The 19,374-nt window shown below is 42.6% G+C and overlaps 1 protein-coding gene across 23 annotated transcripts in view; it reads left to right on the forward strand.

The window, feature by feature from the left end:
- Nucleotides 1-19,374, forward strand: part of BBX (BBX high mobility group box domain containing) — a 186,192-nt gene that overhangs the window by 28,473 nt on the left and 138,345 nt on the right. For 2 of the 23 annotated variants that reach the window (XM_084843293.1, XM_084843295.1), the window contains exon 3: nucleotides 14,247-14,281. The exons of the other annotated variants lie outside the window; for them this stretch is intronic. The gene's annotated coding sequence lies outside the window, so the exon portion shown is untranslated. The remainder of the gene's footprint in view (nucleotides 1-14,246; nucleotides 14,282-19,374) is intronic. 23 annotated transcript variants of the gene reach the window in all.

The raw sequence follows: 19,374 nt of genomic DNA on the forward strand, positions 1-19,374 counted from the left end.
CCAAAACAGTGTCTGAAAAATAGGTATAGGGATTTTTGTGGTAGTATGTAACTTTATTTTTTGATTTTCCTTTAAAGAGAACTGCTAACTTTTTTATTTCTTGGCAGAATTGAATGAAAATTTCAGTATTTGTTGACCCATCTGAGGAGATCATGTCTGCCAAACTGCAGAATGTTAGCCCTAGGGGTTTTTGTGCAAAAGCATCCTTGACATTTTGAGGATCTCCAAAAAAGGACATACTTACCTTCCTTTATTCCTTGTGGACCATTGTTCTGAAAATTACAGACAGTGCAGAGGAGTCCCTAAGTAAGAAACCAGCAAGATTTCAGAAGGATGTGTGCAGCAGTTCATGTAGAAAGGGAGTTGTCCAGTTGGGGGGGGGGATTTGTTTTCCCTTCCCCTGCCCCATGTTTTCGTTAGTAAATCTGTATGAAAATGGCACAGCTCATAGAGGTGTTCCCAGCAAAGTTTCAGGAGGAAAGGAGCAGGGAATTACGATTCTTGAAATCCAGTTTAACACTTTTTCATATTGAAATGTGGTGGCACTGGAGGAATGGCTATGACATGGTCCCATCCTTGCCCTCTTCGAAAATACAGTGATTGGAATCCTATGTACTCTTTCCTGGGAATAAGCCCCATTCAACATAATGGGACTTACTTCTGCATAGACATACATAGGATCGTATAAGCAAGCAGTATTTATCTCTTGTCCACCCCAAAAATATATATCACCAATTTTTATTAAAGCTTTCTGTTCATAAGAACATAGGCAATTTCCTTATACTGTGTCAGACCCTTGGTCCGTCTAGCCCAGTATTGTCAACACTGGCTGCCAGGGGCTCCCCTGGGTTTCCGGCAGATTCTTTCCTGTGCCTTCCTGGAGATGCCGAGGACCTTCTGCATGGCAAGCATGTACACTACCATGAGCTACAGCCCTTCCTCTTGCTGAATAATGACAACTGATGAACAAAATGTCCCTAGATTACTTCCTCTGTAACTATGTGAACCCACTTTTCTCAAAGATCTGGGTGAGGAGGAGGAGGAGAAAAACAAATCCTCTTGTCTGTTTGTATGAAGTCAAATACAGTTGAGAAGTTCCCATGCCCACCACCCTCCCCTATTGAGAATTCCCCAAGACATGCTTTAGATGGAATAAAAAGAGAAAGAAAGACCAAGATTGGGGAGGGAAGAAGAGGAAAAGAATGACGATTGGAAATGGGGGTGCGGGGTGGGGGGTAATCCCTAAGCAAAGTGGCTTCTTTCAGAGAGGTAGCCTTTCAGAGGAATTTAGGAGATTGTGGAGGGTTTGTGAGGGTTGCGCATGCTTAAATTAACTTTATGAGGGGAGGTGGCTGAGGGCTTTTCCTTGCTTTTTTAAAGCTATAAAAACTATTTAAAAGCCTTAGCACTTCCTGAATCACGACGTCATATAGTCCTAGACCTCCTTTTGCTATAATCTGATACCTACAGCTTTATAGGGAAAATTAAAATGGAGGGGGAGAAAGATGTTTGTGAAGGCTGATTAAATCCTTTACTGGGCTGAAGCTACTGAACTTCTGCAGAAGACAAAGTTTGGGACAGTAAAATCAGATGCTGTGTGATAAGGAGCTCTTCCTGCCCTTCCCCCGTCCTTTTCAAAATTTAATTGTAAGCAAGCTTCCAGGAGTGGGCATGTAAGATCAAAAAAGTAGGGAGAGAGAAAATGAGCAAACTGTAGAAGGAAAGGTAGCTGTCACCCTTCCAGTTTAAAAGGCTGGTGCCTTCATGCTACACTCCCTTTTGCTCTGCTAAGGCAGTAGTTTCCAAAGTGGGGTGCACAAGACGATCCACTGGGGTGTGTGAGCTGCCTGATAATTGAGCAGCCTCCTGCTGTCCTGACCAGCTGCCATTGTGTGCAATGATGGTGGCAGCAGAGGCAACAGGATGGTATGGGAGCTGAGCGGGACACCCCATGGCATTTCTCTCTCTGCTCTAGGGGCGGCGGAGAATTCGAAAGAATCCAGCCCCCTGGAGTCCGTGGCGAAACAGACCATTCCCCCCCCACCACCCTGCGAACTTCATCCTGGACGGACCCTGCCTAGCGCCGGCTGGATCCAGGTCCATCCACTGAGTCCTTGCGTCTGCTGCCGGTGTGCGGATGCAAATGGCGTCCGGCCTAGCAGACGCCATTTGCGCCCCTGGTCTTTTCATGATAGGCTACGTAAATATTTACATAGCCTATCACAGCAAAGAGCAGGGATGCAAATAGTGTCCGCTATGCCATTTGTGTCCCTGCTCTTTTATTGATAGGCTACGTAAATATTTACGTAGCCTGTCACGAAAGGACCAGAGACACAAATGGCGCCGCACACTGGCAGGGCAGTGGACGGAAGTCCGGCAGTGGACGGAAGTCCGGCTGCGGATGGGCCTGGCCGGCGGCTCTGCGGACTCGCCGTGGAGCAGAGCGAAGCCAGCTGGGGAGGATTCTGGGGGGAGGAACGGATCGCCTCCCCCCCGCGGACCCCCCAGGTGGATTGGTGAGTGGGGCTCGTACACCCCTACTCTGCTCTAGTCCTATCCTGCCTCTACCACAGCCACTGGGAACAACTGCGCCAGTTTCTGCCAGGCATGGCAGAGGAAGATGCAGTTGCTTGCTCAGCCACAGCAGTGGAGCAGTTGCCCTCCTGCCGAAGGACAGCAAATTTGTTCCAAATTGTTCCAAATTTCCTGGCCTTTTCTGTGATGGCAAGTGGCTGTCAGTAGTATGCTACCTAGCAGATATTTTTGAAAAAATAAACACACTTAATCTGTCCCTTCAAGGTAAAGGTGACATTTTAACAATGAGTGAGAAAGTAACTGCTTTTCGAAAGAAATTCATGCTTTGGAGAGAGCATTTTGAAAATGGATGTTTGGAAATGTTTCTATCAGTATGTGATTTTGTTGCCGAAAACAATCTAAGTGTGTCACCTATAAAAATGTTCATATCTGCACACTTAAAAAATTTGGAAACTGAGTTTTTTAACCTGTTTAAAAATCTTCCAAATGAAGAGTTTCAGTAGGTTTTGAGCCCATTTGTTAAAAATATAAAAATGCAACACCTTCCGATTAGTTTGCAAGAACAACAGTTTAACATCAGAGAAGATGGAAATTTACTAGCTGAATTTTGACAAAAACCTTTCCATAATTCGTGGATGGGATTGAAAAATGTGTGTTATGATTTAGTAAGCACAGCCAAAGATGTACTTCTTCCATTTGGATCTACTTAATTTATTTATTATTTATTTATTTCATTTCTATACTGCCCAATAGCCGAAGCTCTCTGGGCGGTTCACAAAAATTAAATCCAAGCAACACACAATAAAACAATTTAAAATATACAGAACATTAAAACCACAATATAACAATACAACCACAATAAAACCTAGCAGCAGTGCAGGAGTTTAAAATACAGATTTAAAACAGCAAAGATAAAAATTTAGAAAGCTAAAATGCTAAAATGCCTGGGAAAATAAAAAGGTCTTCACCTGGCGCCGAAAGGAATACAATGTAGGCGCCAGGCGAACCTCACTAGGGAGCTCATTCCAGAGCCGGGGTGCCACAGCAGAAAAAGCCCTCCTCCTAGTAGCCACCCGCCTCACTTCCTTTGGCAGGGGCTCACGGAGAAGGGCCGCTGATGATGATCTTAAGGTCCGGGCAGGCACATATGGGAGGAGGCAATCCTTCAGGTAACCTGGCCCCAAGCCGTTAAGGGCTTTGAATGTTAACACCAGCACTTTGAATCGGGCCCGGAAATGGACTGGCAGCCAGTGCAGCTGGAAAAGTACTGGCGTAATATGAGCTCGCAGGCCAGTCCCTGTTAACAATCTTGCTGCCCTATTTTGGACCAGTTGAAGTTTCCGGACCGTTTTCAAAGGCAGCCCCACGTATAACGCATTGCAGTAATCCAGACGAGAAGTTATCAGAGCATGGATAACTGTAGCAAGGCTATCTCTGTCCAGAGATAGTTGTTGGTATACCAGCCTAAGCTGATAAAAAGTGCTCCGTGCCACTGAGTTCCCCTGTGCCTCAAGTGACAGTTCTGGATCCAACAGCACCCCCAAACTACGAACCTGATCCTTTAGGGGGAGTGCAACCCCCTCCAGAACAGGTTGAATATCACCTAGCCGGGCAGACGAACCACCCACTAACAGTACCTCCGTCTTGTCTGGATTGAGTTTCAGTTTATTGGCCTTCATCCAGTCCATTACCGTGCCCAGGCACTGATTCAGAACAGTCACTGCCTCACCTGGTTTTGATGTAAAAGAGAGGTAGAGCTGGGTGTCATCTGCATATTGATGGCACCTCAGCCCACACCTCCGGATAACCTCCCCCAGCAGTTTCATGTAGATGTTAAACAGCATGGGGGATAAAATAGAGCCCTGTGGAACCCCATGGCACAATTGCCATGGCACAGAGCAGTAATCCCCCAGCACCACCTTCTGGAATCGGCCATCCAAGTAGGAGCGGAACCACTGTAGTGCAGTGCCTCCAACTCCCAACCCAGACAACCTATCCAGAAGGATACCATGGTCGATGGTATCGAAAGCCGCTGAGAGGTCCAGGAGAATCAAGAGGGTCGCACTCCCCCTGTCCCTCTCCCGGGAGAGGTCATCCCATAGGGCGACCAAGGCAGTTTCCGTTCCAAAACCAGGCCTGAAGCCCGATTGAAATGGATCTAGATAATCCGTTTCATTCAACAGTGCCTGGAGCTGTCCTACAACCATCCGCTCAAGCACCTTGCCCAGGAAGGGGATGTTGGCCACTGGCCTATAATTGTTAACATCCTCTGGGTCCAGGTTAGGCTTTTTCAGGAGTGGTCTAATTACTGCCTCTTTTAAAGCGGCAGGCACCACTCCCTCTCTCAAGGAGGAATTTACAACCTCCTGGACCCAGCCGGACATCCCCTCCTTGTTTGATAATAAGCCATGAAGGGCAAGGGTCAAGCACACAAGTGGTCGATCGGACTTGGCCAAGCACCTTGTCCGCATCCTCAGGCCTCAGTAACTGAAACTCATCCAATAAAACTGGACCAGACGGTGCTCTGAACGCCTCTACCAATGGAACTGCATTAATGGTGGTGTCCAACTCATGATGAATCTGAGCGACTTTATCCTCAATGTGCCGTGCAAACTCGTCACAGCGTGCTACCGAGGGTTCCACCGTCTCCCTGGCCCAGAATGTAACAGGCCGCGAACCACTCGGAAAAGCTCCGCTGGACGACACTGAGAAGATGCAATGCTGGTGGAAAAGAACTGTCTCTTTGCCACCCTCACCGCCACAGAGTAGGCTCGATAATGAGCTCTTACCTGTGTTCGGTCAGACTCAGCACGAGTTTTCCTCCACCTGTATTCTAGCTGTCTCCCCTCTTGCTTCATTGCCCTCAGCTCAGGTGTATACCAAAGAGCTGGCCGGGCTCTGCTCAGAGGGAGAGGGCGCTTGGGCGCGATTGTGTCAACCGCCCGAGTCATCTCTGCATTCCACAGAGCGACCTGGGCTTTGACAGGAGCACCAGCCATACCAGCAGGAAAATCCCCCAGAGCCCTCTGGAATCCATCGGAATCCATTAATCTCCGGGGGCGGACCATTTTAATAGGTCCCCCACCCTTGCAGAGGGGAAAGGCCGCCAGGAGTCTAAACCTCAGCAGGAAGTGATCTGTCCATGACAAAGGGACAGATGTTAATTCCTCCACTTTCAGATCACCATCCTCCTGCTCAGTCGAGAAAACCAGATCAAGTGTGTGTCCTTTTTTATGCGTTGGGCCGATGACATGTTGGGACAGCCCCATGGTTGTCATGGCGGCCATGAAGTCCTGAGCCGCCCCGGATACAGTGGCCTCGGCATGGAAGTTGAGATCCCCCAGGACCATCATCCTACGGGTCCTCAACACCAAGTCCGAGACCACCTCCGTCAGCTCAGGCAGGGAGTCTGATGGGCAGCGGGGTGGGCGGTATACCAACAGAATCCCCAATCTGTCCCGGGTACCCAACGCAAGGTACAAACACTCAAGATCTGCGCTCGAATGAGCAGGAAGCCTGGAGAGGGAGATTGAATTCGTATAGACCACGGCAACCCCCCCTCCCCAACCCTCAAGTCGGTGTTGGTGCTGCACCGAGTACCCAGGAGGGCACAGCTGGGAGAGAGTGACCCCTCCCAGTTCCCCCACCCAGGTCTCAGTAATACATGCCAGGTCAGCCCCCTCATCCACAATCAAATCATGGATGAGGGAGATTTTATTTTGGACCAACCTGGCATTCAGCAGCAGCACCACCAGACCCGAGGGCAGACTGGTAAGGCTGCCAGGAACCATCAGGTTGGGGGAAGAACCAGAAGGGGGGACAGCTGTAAGGTGTCTAGCCCCTCTTCTCCTCATCTGGCCTGTTAATCCCCCAACGCCATACCTCCCCCTGCCCGTGACCACAGTTATGGTGGCACCTCTCTGACTCCCTGAGTTGCCCAGTAGTCCTCCCAGGCACATAATAAAATGTTAAGATATAAATAGCACAACAGTTTAAAAGAATATAAAAGATAAAAGAGATAAAAGAGAACAGCAGCTAAGAAGGAGCAGATAAAGTCCACGTTTGCCCCTTTCCCCTTGTCTTTAAAGCTGCTGCCCTCTGCCCTCCTTAACTTTGTGAGGTGCCTTTTTCAGCTATGACAGCCATTAAAACCAAGTATCGGAATAACCTGACTTTGGAACCAGACTTTCGAATCGCTGTATCACAAAGTGCTAAACCAGGTTTTCAAAAATAATGAAGCATATTCAAACACATTGCTCTCACTAAAAATGTTGTTATTAATTTTTTAAAAATTAGTGAGAGCAAAAAGGGGGTTTATACCATTAATAAATAAAATAGATTATTTTTAAATTATTGTCTATTTTATCTTTATCGCATCCTTTTTTCATTTCTATTTTTGTGTATGTTTTATAATGTACATAATAGTACAGTAGTACATGTATATCATTAATAACTATACGTATACTGGGGGTGCGTGCTCAAAATTTTTTTACTGATAGGGGTGCATGATCAAAAATGTTTGGAGACAACTGTGCTAAGGAAGTGAGTCCTAAGGTCTCCTAGTAACTGCAAGGCTGCTAAGCTCCATGAGAAGAAACAGGCTTGTATTAAGGCAGATGGCATTGGGGCAGTTCTAAAGATCCAGGGCACAGGTTGAAGATCCGGGGCACATGCCCAGATGTGCCTTTTTCTAACAATGTGCCTGGACTGTACTTAGCTAAATGGACCAATAGTCTGGCCTGGTTCCATGTATTCCCCCTTCTTTATGTAGACTATAGAAGTCTACACAAAACAGGGTTTTCTGGTGAGAGAGCATTCCTTAGAAGGTACTGTATTTATTGTGCATTAGTTGCAAAAGGATAAAAACATAACCAGATGGAAAAGTGGGTGAAGCCTCTCAGTAACAAATTATTTGAAATGTTTTAGGTCCAACTAACAATCAGGCCTAATATGAATCATGAATATATTAATATATATTAATATACATGTTAATATATTAATCATATTATGGATATAAACCCATACTGTTATAAAATGGATTAATCATTTTATTAATCATAAAATGGATGGTTTTGTTGTATTTTTAAAATTAGTCTAGTTCTGACTTATTTAGAAGGACAGTAGATATAACAGTATAGGTTAACTACAGTAAATCCTAACATGTATGGAAAGAGATGGAAATGGGCAGGGAAAATGGTAGAGATCATTATGTCTGTCAGCCTTCCATAACCTGGTACCCTCCAGATGTTTTGGACTACAACACCCAACATGCTGCTTGTGCCTGGTGAGAGTTATAGGCTAAAACAACTGGACGGTAACAGATTGGGGAAGGCTGGTGTATGTCATAGCCAGCCAATCAAGCGTGACCTACTGCAGTATTTGGGAGGTATGCAAAAACAAAGCGATCTGCTTTAATACTATTCTCATGGTTGCCAGCAATCAGCTACACACATGACCTCTTCCATTTCCCCTTCACCTCCCATTCCTTTTCTGTCCTGACATTTACTTCCATATATCCCACTCTTCTTGCCTCTTTATCTTCCTGTTTGGGGTAATTTTTCTATCATAGTCAGGGACACTCAGTACTCCCGTTGGAATTATGACTCTCACTTTATAAAATCCTGTTACTAATAAGATATGCAAAATTATTTGTGTTTGCCCATACCCTTCTGATGCTCTGTGTTCTCTAGTGTCATTCAGAGTTTCAGAAGCACTGTGCTAGGTTTTACTAATCTCTTCCCATTTCACTCAATTAATCCTCGGCCATGATAATCTTAAATTAGGTGCCACTGATATTCGTAATTCCATCTAATGCGTTAAACCATTTCCTCCTCCTTATCCCATTTACACTATTGTTCTTACACTAACTAATCTGTGAGAATGAGTTTTAAAGATAATTTGTGTGTCTTGTGAAATAATATTTTCCCCATTCTTTTAAAACGTCAGTGTTACTTTTATTGCATGCCCCTAATGCACTTGCATTATATGGGACCGCAGTGGCTTAGTGGTTAAGACGCTGAATTGCAGACTGGAAGGTCGGCAGGTCAACAGTTCGAGACCCAAGTGCTGCGTGACGGAGTGAGCTCCCGTCTTCAGTCCCAGCTTCTGCCAACCTAGGAGTTCGAAAGCAAGAAATTGCAAGTAGATAAATAGGTACTGCCTCGGCGGGAAAGGTAACAGCATTCCGTGCACCTCGGTGTTCAGTCATGCCAGCCACATGACCACGGAAGCGTCTTCGGACAGCGCTGGCTCTTCGGCTTAGAAACGGGGATGAGCACCGCACCCTAGAGTCGGACACGACTGGTTGGGGACACCTTTTTAATGCACTTGCAGATCCATATGATGCGTCAGTTCAATGCTTGGAATAACATTTATAATAAAATAATAATAAAATACATACTTTATCAAAATAGTATTTATTAGTTTATTACATTTCTATACCACCCAATAACCAAAGCTCTCTTGGAGGTTCACAGCAGTTAAAACCATAAAATACAGCATGACAAAACACAATATAAAACTTGGAAAAGTTTAAAACTGCAGTATAAAACCAAATTAAAACAGTTAGGATTTCTCTAGATAAAATAGGTAAAAACTGGGTAAATAGAACATGAAATTAATGGAATATGTTTGTGGCAGATTTGCATGGGAAATTCTAATTCTGATGTTAGTGGTGGTCTAGAAGCTCTATCAGTGGAGAGTCCTTCTGCTCTTGATTGGCTTTTAAAATTTGTTTTTATTTCTCTGAAATATATAGTTCAGGGTGGCCTGGTTGCTTCTATGCTATGTACAATTTCATATTGGGGAACTTGGCTGATGGATCGTTCTACATACTTGATGCCTAACTGATTGCTGTATTTATGACTTAGGAAGGATTTTTTCTCTTACCTTGATTGTCTGTTGACTCAGAGGTACTTGCTTGAGACTTTTTTTATTCTGCGAAGCTTATTCCTTGTTCTATAAGATTGTCTGATGGGATGTGCAATAGTCAGTCTTGCTTGCAGTGCTCATGATCATAGGCTTTAGTGCAAGGGATTGACTAGGCTCATTCATCCCTACAGCTTTTTTTTTTTTTATCATTATGCCCATTTTACAAATTTGTAAAAGTTGAGGTGCCCCTAAGGCCTTAAACATAAGTAAGAACTTTAGAATTAATGTATTTTCTGACTCTTAAGGTTGCAATCTTAAGTATGCTTACTAGGGAGTAACCCCATTGGATGCAATATAACATTTGTGTAAATGTGCATAGAATTGTGCTGTTAATCCTGTAGTTCTGAATGCTGGTATGTGCAGCATTCATAGGCAGAACAAACTTTGACCTGCTTTGTACATAGCACTAACCAATGGTTTATTTAATCCATGGGTTGTTGAATTCTGGGTTGTCATGATATGCAAACCCAGCTGCACTAATAAACCATGGTTTGTTAATCACGAACAACCCAGAAAGAGAAGCCATGGTTCGTTGTTGGGTTGTGAACTCTGGGTTATTCAAACCATGAGTTGTCGTTAAGTGTGAACCACAGATTGTTCATGGGCTGTTTCACGAGGCTACAGAGGTGGCAGACAAGAGTGGTAAAAAAAACAACAACCTGCTGCTGCACATGCCAGTACTGGAGTGCCACAAAGACATTTGTGAGAGGCATTTGTGGGAGCAGGCAAAGGAGGAGGGAAACAAACAGCCCTGGGATTGAGAAAAGAAACTACAATTTGTTTCTTTTCACATACATGAATTTGTATATATCCATAGCAGTGAATACATATGAAATGCATATATATGAAAATACAGCTTTCCAGCAGTTATACATAGGCTTCACTAAAAGCGGACCAAATATCCAAATAAGGATCCATTTGAAGGTGGTGTCTATATGCCACCCAGTCAAATGTTGAAAGCTTTGTCAGGTCATCGCTTCATTTCATTATGGGAGGTGAGCATTTATCCTTCCAGTGCTGTGTGAATCCCCTTACACTGACTGCTCGTTAATTTCCACGAAGCAGGTAAGTAATTTAAAAGAGCATATACATAAGCAAATATTAAAGCCTGTTCCAGTACAAATGTATCCATATAATAACCTCTTCCCCCAAAGAAGCAACTACTGGACATTGCCAAAACGTATATGTAAAAGAAACATTACCAGCATTGCAGCACCAGCAATTAGCTGAATTAGACAGTCTCTTATTAAAGTCATTGTTGTGTCCAGTAGACACAAAACATCAGATGCAGCCTAAGATCCACAGATATGACGGATATAGATGTGAAAGAAGCAATCCACTGGTTAGACAGAACGAGACAATCCAATACCCTAATTCATTCCTGCTTAAAACCCTGTATATCATATCTATTCACCAGTAACAAATATGTATAGGCATGGATTGTGGGTCATTTTGCCTGACCAGCCTCAGTAAGTGCTTCCAATAATGACGGAGACTCTGATGCTGTGAAAGCAGCTGGGCCAAACCTAGATACTAACAAATCCTGCAATTGTGCAAGTATTGCCATTCAGCTATAGCTGGCAAAGTCATATTTGGCACACACAATAGAAAACAACAAGAAGTCATCGTCAGCACCCACCAGTTGATCCACAGTGAAAATCGCCTTCTCTGCCCATGTCTACCACAAAAACATTTTCTTACCAATTTTTAGATCTGGATTGCCCCATAAAATCAATTTATCATAAAACCACAGTTCATTTGATCATCTGCCAGACAAAGCCTGGGTAGGGCAACAAACCATGGGTTAGCATGTGTGAACCAGGTCTATATTTTCTCAACAACTGAGAAGTGTTTGAAAAAAGAAAAGAGAAATGTATTTCAAATGATGAAACAAATTAATCAGTAAAGTTTGTTGAGAGCTTTTAAAATCTTTTTGGTTTTAATATTTGCAAAGAACTTGGAATTTTATTGTCTCTTTCAACCACTACTCTCCATTACAACAATTGATTTGCTCATGTTGGTCATTAAAGCAAAAGTTTATTACTTTCTTTCTTACAGTCACCACTCTGGCCCAGTGTAGACATAACCCCTACCCATGGTTAGCAACAGTCAACCCATCATCCCAGTGCACATGTACGGGAAGACACCGGGACGAGTACTTATTAACTTGTACTCAGTAGTTAACAAACACCATGGCTTGAAACTCATAAAAGTTGCTTTTAATAATCATATCATTTGTTTGAAAGCCTAAATCAGTACTGTTTATTAAAGAAGTGCACAGGACACCACACTAATGATCTTTAACCTAGATTTAAATTGCAACAGATTAGGTCAAGCTTCTCTAACCTGTTAGTCGGTCCAGAACAGTCTCACTGAAGGCTTGCTGAAATCAGTGGGCCAGAGCTTGGTCACTTTCTGGTTTGCAGCCTTAAAAATTGTAATAAATAAACAGAACACACAAAAAATAACATAACATTGAACACATGCCTTCTATCTCATAACTTACAGAGGTTCATGGTGACCTAAAGCTTCATAATCACTATTCAACCTGAGTATACCTGTTTCATATTTGTGAGAACAGTAAAAAAATAATTACCCTCTTCTTGCCTTCCTGTTCATATTCTAACAGCTTCTGTGATAAATTTTGAAATAATAAAACTGTGCATGTTAGCCTCCTGAAAGTGGGATAGATAGTTCAAGTCTGAAAAAACTTTCCATGACAAACCTGTTTTTGATGTGTGCAGCACATTCCATATCACACACCTTTTGGAGAGACATTTTCTATACTAGGCCAGTTTTCCCCAAGATGGTGCCCTCCAGGTGTTTTGGACCAACTCCCATCAGCCTAGCCAGCATGGCCAATGGACAGGAATGCTGGGAGTTGTAGTCCAAAATATCTGGAAGGCAGCAGCTTGGGGAAGGTTGTGCTAGGTCCTTTTTAAAAGCCATTTGACCAATAAAAGTGAATATTAAATCTACCAAACTTTCTAAATTGGTATTGATTTTTTTTCAAATCCCCAAATCATGCCTCAAGAAACAATTATTATAAAAGGTCTGTAGATTGTAGAACTATCAACTTGTGCAATTAAATATTTTCTGCTCACAAAATTGATATACTTCTTGGGAATTGTATGTTGTTCTTGCTTGGTAGTAAGGCTATATATCTTGATTTATGATCTGAGCTTGTAGTTGCATAAATTTGGTCAGACCTGTAATCTTGCTTTTTACAATGGAAATATGACAGTGTAGATAGCTATCTAGTGTAGAGGCATAGACAGGGGAGTCTTCAGTAAATCACTAAGTTCAAATTTAGTATTTGCTCTGGGGTTTTTTCTTAAGCCCTTCTAGAAAAGTGGATTGACAGTAGAGCCGGCCCAAGAAGGTTTGCTCTCTAAGGTGAAGGACAAGATGTCATATAGAAACTGCCCAGACTAGTAGTTGAAACTTACTTCACTGACAGCATCTTCCATTGCACCAGAGGGCAACAGTCTAGCTTAGGCCCAGGGTGCAAGGGAAGCCGCATAGCATGCACAGCTCTGTCCTTGAACACATTGCCATCATTCATTCTCCACTCCACCTAGTGCCTGCTTGCCCAGAGAAATGCCGCAATGATGTAGTGATGGTGCCAGCATCACATGGGTAGAGCAATTTACTGTATTCTTGTAGTGCCTGCTTGGAATACATGGCTTGGGCTGGCTGCCATTCTGCTTGGTTGCGTGGCCTTCCCTGCTGGTGCTGTTTGTGAAGTGTTGGTAGAAGGCAATTAGGTGAAGCAACCAGCCAGTCCAGGCCAGCAACAAACAAGCATTAATGTTGCCAGGGGCCTAGGCCAGGAGGCTGGAAACAGGTGGGAGGGAAGACTCAGGTGGACCAGTCGAAGTGGGGAGTTCTGTCACTGCTGTCCCCCAACATTTCACTCTGTCTAATGGTAGGGCCAGCCCTGATTGACAGATCATGTTTATATGTAGGAATGAGCCTACCTCTCAACTTAGCATTTAGTGGAACTATTCTGTAATATTATACAAATACCTTGTTGTGAAAGACATGGTATAAGAAAGTTTTGGGAAATTTTAAAAATAACAAATCCAGAGGAGAGCAACAAACCTGCTAAAGGGCTTCAATAATTCAACATGAAAGGAAATAGCAGCATAGAGAAAAGGTCAAGAGACTACATTATTTTAAGATAGTTGGGTGGGGGCATAGATTGGGCATTTTAAGTAGCAGCTGTCAGATTTTGTGAGCCTTACCTATGAAGGTTTGACCACGTATCTCTGAGCATCTTCAAATGGATGCTAAAACCATCCATATGATCCTGTGTTGTTCCTGTTTGCATTTTGCTGGAATTTTTGTGTGTGATGGATTTAGTTGTGTTTTTATATTTATTGTTTTAATATGTTGTTATATATTACTGTAAGCTGCTCTAGGGACCCATGTTGTCAAAGATGATGGGTATAAGTAATGCCAAAAATCAAAGTTCATAACCATCGCAAATATTTTGTATTCATATCGACAAAGAAGCTAGGCTACAAGTGAAAGGATGCTAGAAAAGGAACTATTTTATTAGTGCTGCCCACTGATTCTGTCATCTTTAGTTGGATCACCTACCTTTTAACTGATTTATTGATAAATTACAACTTCAGTAACAACAATTCAAGTGCCCCATAACCTATTGTAATAAAGCCTAAGTGTGTGTGATTGAAATAAATGCATATTTTTCTTTTATTTACCTTATCTTCATTTCTTTCACCTTCCTCTGTCTTCTCCCTTGTTTTACATTTTAGATTATATCCTCCATGGACCTGTCCTCTTATACTTTGTAAGGTACCATACACATTGATGTCTCTTTCTCTAAATAACGATAATGATGATAATAACAATGAAATAGTAATGATAATATTATATTAGTGAGACTTTTTCACAGAAAAAAAATCAAGTAGGAAAAGACTCATTAGTAAAATGTTTTGCACTGCCCTATTACTCTGTCTTTGCAATGTCTGTCTTCCTAAGATTAAGCTCTAAGAGTAGAATCTCTGCGACAGAATTGAGGCCAGTTCAGATGTCATGGGAAACCGTAGTTCCTTGCTACATGAATGAGCTTCAGAGAGTCTCAGTTCTGTGCACTTCCCTCTTCTCCTGTTTCAGACCTGCAAAGAGGAGATTGGAAGCATCCGCTTCTTGTTTTAAGCTAATCACAGTTCCCTGTGATGTCCAAACTCAGGGAACTGTGGCTTGTTTAAGCTGTGGTTTCAGAACAAGCCAAGATCTTGTTCTCATTAACCATAACAAACCACAGTTCCCAAATTTGGACATCAGTAGGAAAGTGGGCAGGTGTGTGTGTGTGTTTAAAATTAGAAGTGAAGACTTCCCATCTTCCCACTGTGGGTGTGTATGAGGGGTGCATGCAAGCCCAAGGTTTCTTGTTATGTTAGAACTAGTGTCGGAATTTGATAGTCTAGCTCCATTGCTTAATGCAGTCATGAGAGCAAATTAAATGGAGCACAGTAAGGTGAAAATAAAATATTTTTTAACTTTATCCATAGAAGGCTATTTCACTGGAAAATAACAAGATTTAAAAAATAAAAACAAGACTTCAGGGCCTGCTATCTGTTGGCAGTTGTAGAAATTTAAAATGTTTGTTTGGAAAGACTACAAAATACTGAAGTGTATCTTGGGAAATAACAGGCCTGGAATTGGTCCTAGGTGTGTCTGTCTTATGCTTTAAGCTGTAGTCCTTGCTGTATTTACTCCAGTTCCACTCAGAACTAAATATAGAATGTTATTTTCAGCCACAACAATAAGATAACAAAGAATTAAAATATCCATTGTTATTGTCATCATCATTATCCTCCTACCTGTCCTCCAAAGAGCTCAGGGTACAATGCATACATTGCCTCCTCTTTTATCCACAACAACCCTGTGAGAGTGAGAGATAGTGACTGGCCTAAAGTTATCTGGTAAGCTTTATAGCCGCTGAGATTTGAACCTGGGTCTCCCAGTCTGAGTTCAACACTTTAGCCACTCCATAAAATTGGCTCTTTTTAAAGGTGAGTAAAATAATTTATACCCAAAGGTGGCAGACATCTATACAGTCGGTAAAAACAAGACCTGGAGCTGACTGTAGTTCAGATCATGAACTTCTTATTGCACAATTTAGAATCAGACTAAAGAGAATAGAGAAGACCCAAGAGCAGTTAGGTATAAGCTCACTAATATTCCTAATGAATATGCAGTGGAGGTGAAGAATAGATTTAAGGGACTAGATTTAGTAGATAGGGTCCCAGAAGAACTATGGACAGAAGTTTGCAACATTGTTCAGGAGGCGGCAACAAAAAACGTCCCAAACAAAACCAAGAAGGCAAGTTGGCTGTCTGCTGAGACACTGGAAGTGGCCCAAGAAAGAAGGAAAGCAAAAGGCAACAGTGATCGGGGGAGATATGCCCAATTAAATGCAAAATTCCAGAGGTTAGCCAGAAGAGATCAGGAATTATTTTTAAACAAGCAATGCGCGGAAGTGGAAGAAGATAATAGAATAGGAAGGACAAGAGACCTCTTCCAGAAAATTAGAAGCATCGGAGGTAAATTCCAGGCAAAAATGGGTATGATCAAAAACAAAGATGGCAAGGACCTAACAGAAGCAGAAGAGAGCAAGAAAAGGTGGCAAGAATATACGGAAGATCTGTAAAGGAAGGATAATATCAGGGATAGATTTGACGGTGTAGTCAGTGAGTTAGAACCAGACATCCTGAAGAGTGAGGTTGAATGGGCCTTAAGAAGCATCGCTAATAACAAGGCAGCAGGAGATGACGGTATCCCAGCTGAACTGTTTAAAATCTTGCAAGATGATGCTGTCAAGGTGATGCATGCCATATGCCAGCAAATTTGGAAAACACAAGAATGGCCACCAGATTGGAAAAAATCAACTTATATCCCCATACCAAAAAAAGGGAAACACTAAAGAATGTTCAGACTATCGAACAGTGGCACTTATTTCACGTGCCAGGTAATGCTCAAGTTCTTGCAAGGTAGACTCCAGCAATTCATGGAACGAGAATTGCCAGATGTACAAGCTAGGTTTAGAAAAGGCAGAGGAACTAGAGACCAAATTGCCAATATCCGCTGGATAATGGAGAAAGCCAGGAAGTTTCAGAAAAACATCTATTTCTGTTTTATTGACTATTCTAAAGCCTTTGACTGTGTGGATCATCACAAATTGTGGCAAGTTCTTGGTGGTATGGGGATACCAAGTCATCTTGTCTGCCTCCTGAGGAATCTGTTTAACGACCAAGTAGCAACGATAAGAACAGACCACGGAACAACGGACTGGTTTAAGATTGGGAAAGGAGTACGGCAGGGTTTTATACTCTTACCCTACCTATTCAACCTGTACGCAGAACACATCATGCGACGTGCTGGGCTTGATGAATCCAAGGCTGGAGTTAAAATTGCTGGAAGAAACATTAACAATCTCAGATATGCAGATGATACCACTTTGATGGCTGAAAGTGAGGAGGAGCTGAGGAACCTTATGACAAAGGAGAAAGAAGAAAGTGCAAAAGCTGGGTTGCAGTTCAACCTCAAAAAACCCAAGATGATGGCAACCAGCTTGATTGAGAACTGGCAAATGTGGAGAAAACGTAGAGGCAGTGACATACTTTTTCTTTCTAGGCACAAAGATTACTGCAGACGCTGACTGCAGCCAGGAAATCAGAAGACATTTACTTCTTGGGAGGACAGCAGTGACAAATCTTGATACAATAGTGAAGAGCAGAGACATCACACTGACAACAAAGGTCCGCATAGTTAAAGCAATGGTATTCCCCGTAGTAACCTATGGCCGCGAGAGTTGGACCATAGGGAAGGCTGAGCGAAGGAAGATAGATGCTTTTGAACTGTGTAGGAGGTGGGTGTAGGAGGAAAATTCTGAGAGTGCCTTGGACTGCAAGAAGATCAAACCAATCCATACTCCAGGAAATAAAGCCAGACTGCTCACTTGAGGGAATGATATTAAAGGCAAAACTGAAGTACTTTGGCCACATAATGAGAAGACAGGATACCCTGGAGAAGATGCTGATGCTAGGGAAAGTGGAAGGCCAAAGGAAGAGGGGCCGACCAAGGGCAAGATGGATGGATGATATCCTGGAGGTGACGGACTCGACCTTGGGGGAGCTGGGGGTGGCGACGAAGCTCTGGCGTGGGCTGGTCCATGAAGTCACGAAGAGTCGGAAGCGACTGAACGAATAAACGACATCAAAGTAATGAAATGTCACTCCTAAAACCCAATGTAGTATTTTAACTACAAACTCATAAAAGTAAAAATGTCTTTTGGTAAATAGTAACAGGAGTTTTTGTTTATACCAAGTCATTCCCAGCATAAGTAAGTACACTTATTTTTGAGTAAAACACACAGGTAGTATAACATTTTCTTAATTAAAAGAAGCTAATTTTTGTCTGGAACAACCTAGAATTTAAATTAAATATCTTTAATTTTAAAGATAGGACGTGGGTCTCTTACACACAGAACAAAACAAAAGATAATCAGCTCCCTGAGTTTTCAGCGGTACAAACGCTAACTTATTAAAAGCTTATCATTATCATTTCTGCAACATGGGGTAGTATCTAATGTTAGTCTTATGTAGAGTAAATCCATTGAAATGCATGGGACTTAAGTTAGTTGTGACTGACTTGTCCCATTGATTTAAATGGGTCTGCATTACGTAGGACTAACATTGAATAGTACCCTATATTACAGAATATAGGGTATACAAAGTACTGTATATCTTTCTTTAATATTGCAGTTCTGTCAAATATAGTGTATATGGGTGCTGAATGAATACTGGTGTATATAAAATAGTGGTTGCTGTGCTCTGGAAGTGCATTTGCCACATTATCAACAGACTTGCTTATTTCGTCTAGGATTGAGCTCAGGGGAAACTGGTTCTGCTTCTGCCTGAAGCATAGGGGGAGCCCAGATAGATGACCTTTTCAACATTTATATTGCTGGTGTTTTTAACAAAGCAAAGGCAGGAGGAAGCCAGGGTTGCCCAGCGGAAGAGAAAAAATCTGTGTCTCCTGTTTTTAGATATGTTTGGATGTACCCTATGTGTTGAAACATGGTTTTCCAAATATATACCATTTTATCATCAGTATTCAGATGCGAAGGTATGGTCTTATAGAGCAGTTTAGGGGACAATCCTTGCCTTCGTGTTCCGGGCGCCTTGCATTTTCAGCGCAGCTTCAGGGAGGGGGAGGGAAGGAGGCTGAAACCTGCATAGGAAGCTGCATAAAGCAGCTTCCGTGGTCTCCTCCCCTCCCAGGACCGCCCACTTTTCGCCATCTCCACACTCCATTTCCAAATGCAGAGTTGTAGCCAGTGCAGAGGGAACCGCACTGGCTACAAGGGGACAGGGAGAGTGCTTACTGGGCTTCAAGTGGCCCCGACCTCAGATCCCAGAAACTTAAATCTCCTATGTCCACAAGATGCTGTCTAAGGGACATAAGATTGTGCCTTTATTTAAAGTCAGCCATAGATAACTGAAATGCATGAGAGACTGCCTACATAACTTCATGAAACTTCTAAATTTGTAAAGCCATGAAGTAAAGGTGGCTGACTGATATTGCTCCACATAGTACATTTTTGGTAATCTTGTCTCATCCATTGACTGCAACATAACCCAATTTTAAATGTATAGGCTTCTGAAAAAAACTGAAAACTTGGCAACATTTATATGTATGGTATATATACAGAAGTACTGTCAAGTAAACCAAGCAGAGTGTTTAGTAATTTATTTTGCCTGTTATCCAATTTGGAGGTATTGTTGTAGCCCCATAGTTTGGCCCATAAAGAGCTGAAGTTGAATCTTAATCTTCATTGGTAGAGGTACCAAACTGCCAGCCTTACATCTTCAAAAC

The sequence above is a fragment of the Heloderma suspectum genome, chromosome 3 (assembly GCF_057233095.1).
Source record: "Heloderma suspectum isolate Gila_16-S chromosome 3, 16-S_ref, whole genome shotgun sequence".
Lineage (NCBI taxonomy): Eukaryota > Metazoa > Chordata > Lepidosauria > Squamata > Helodermatidae > Heloderma > Heloderma suspectum.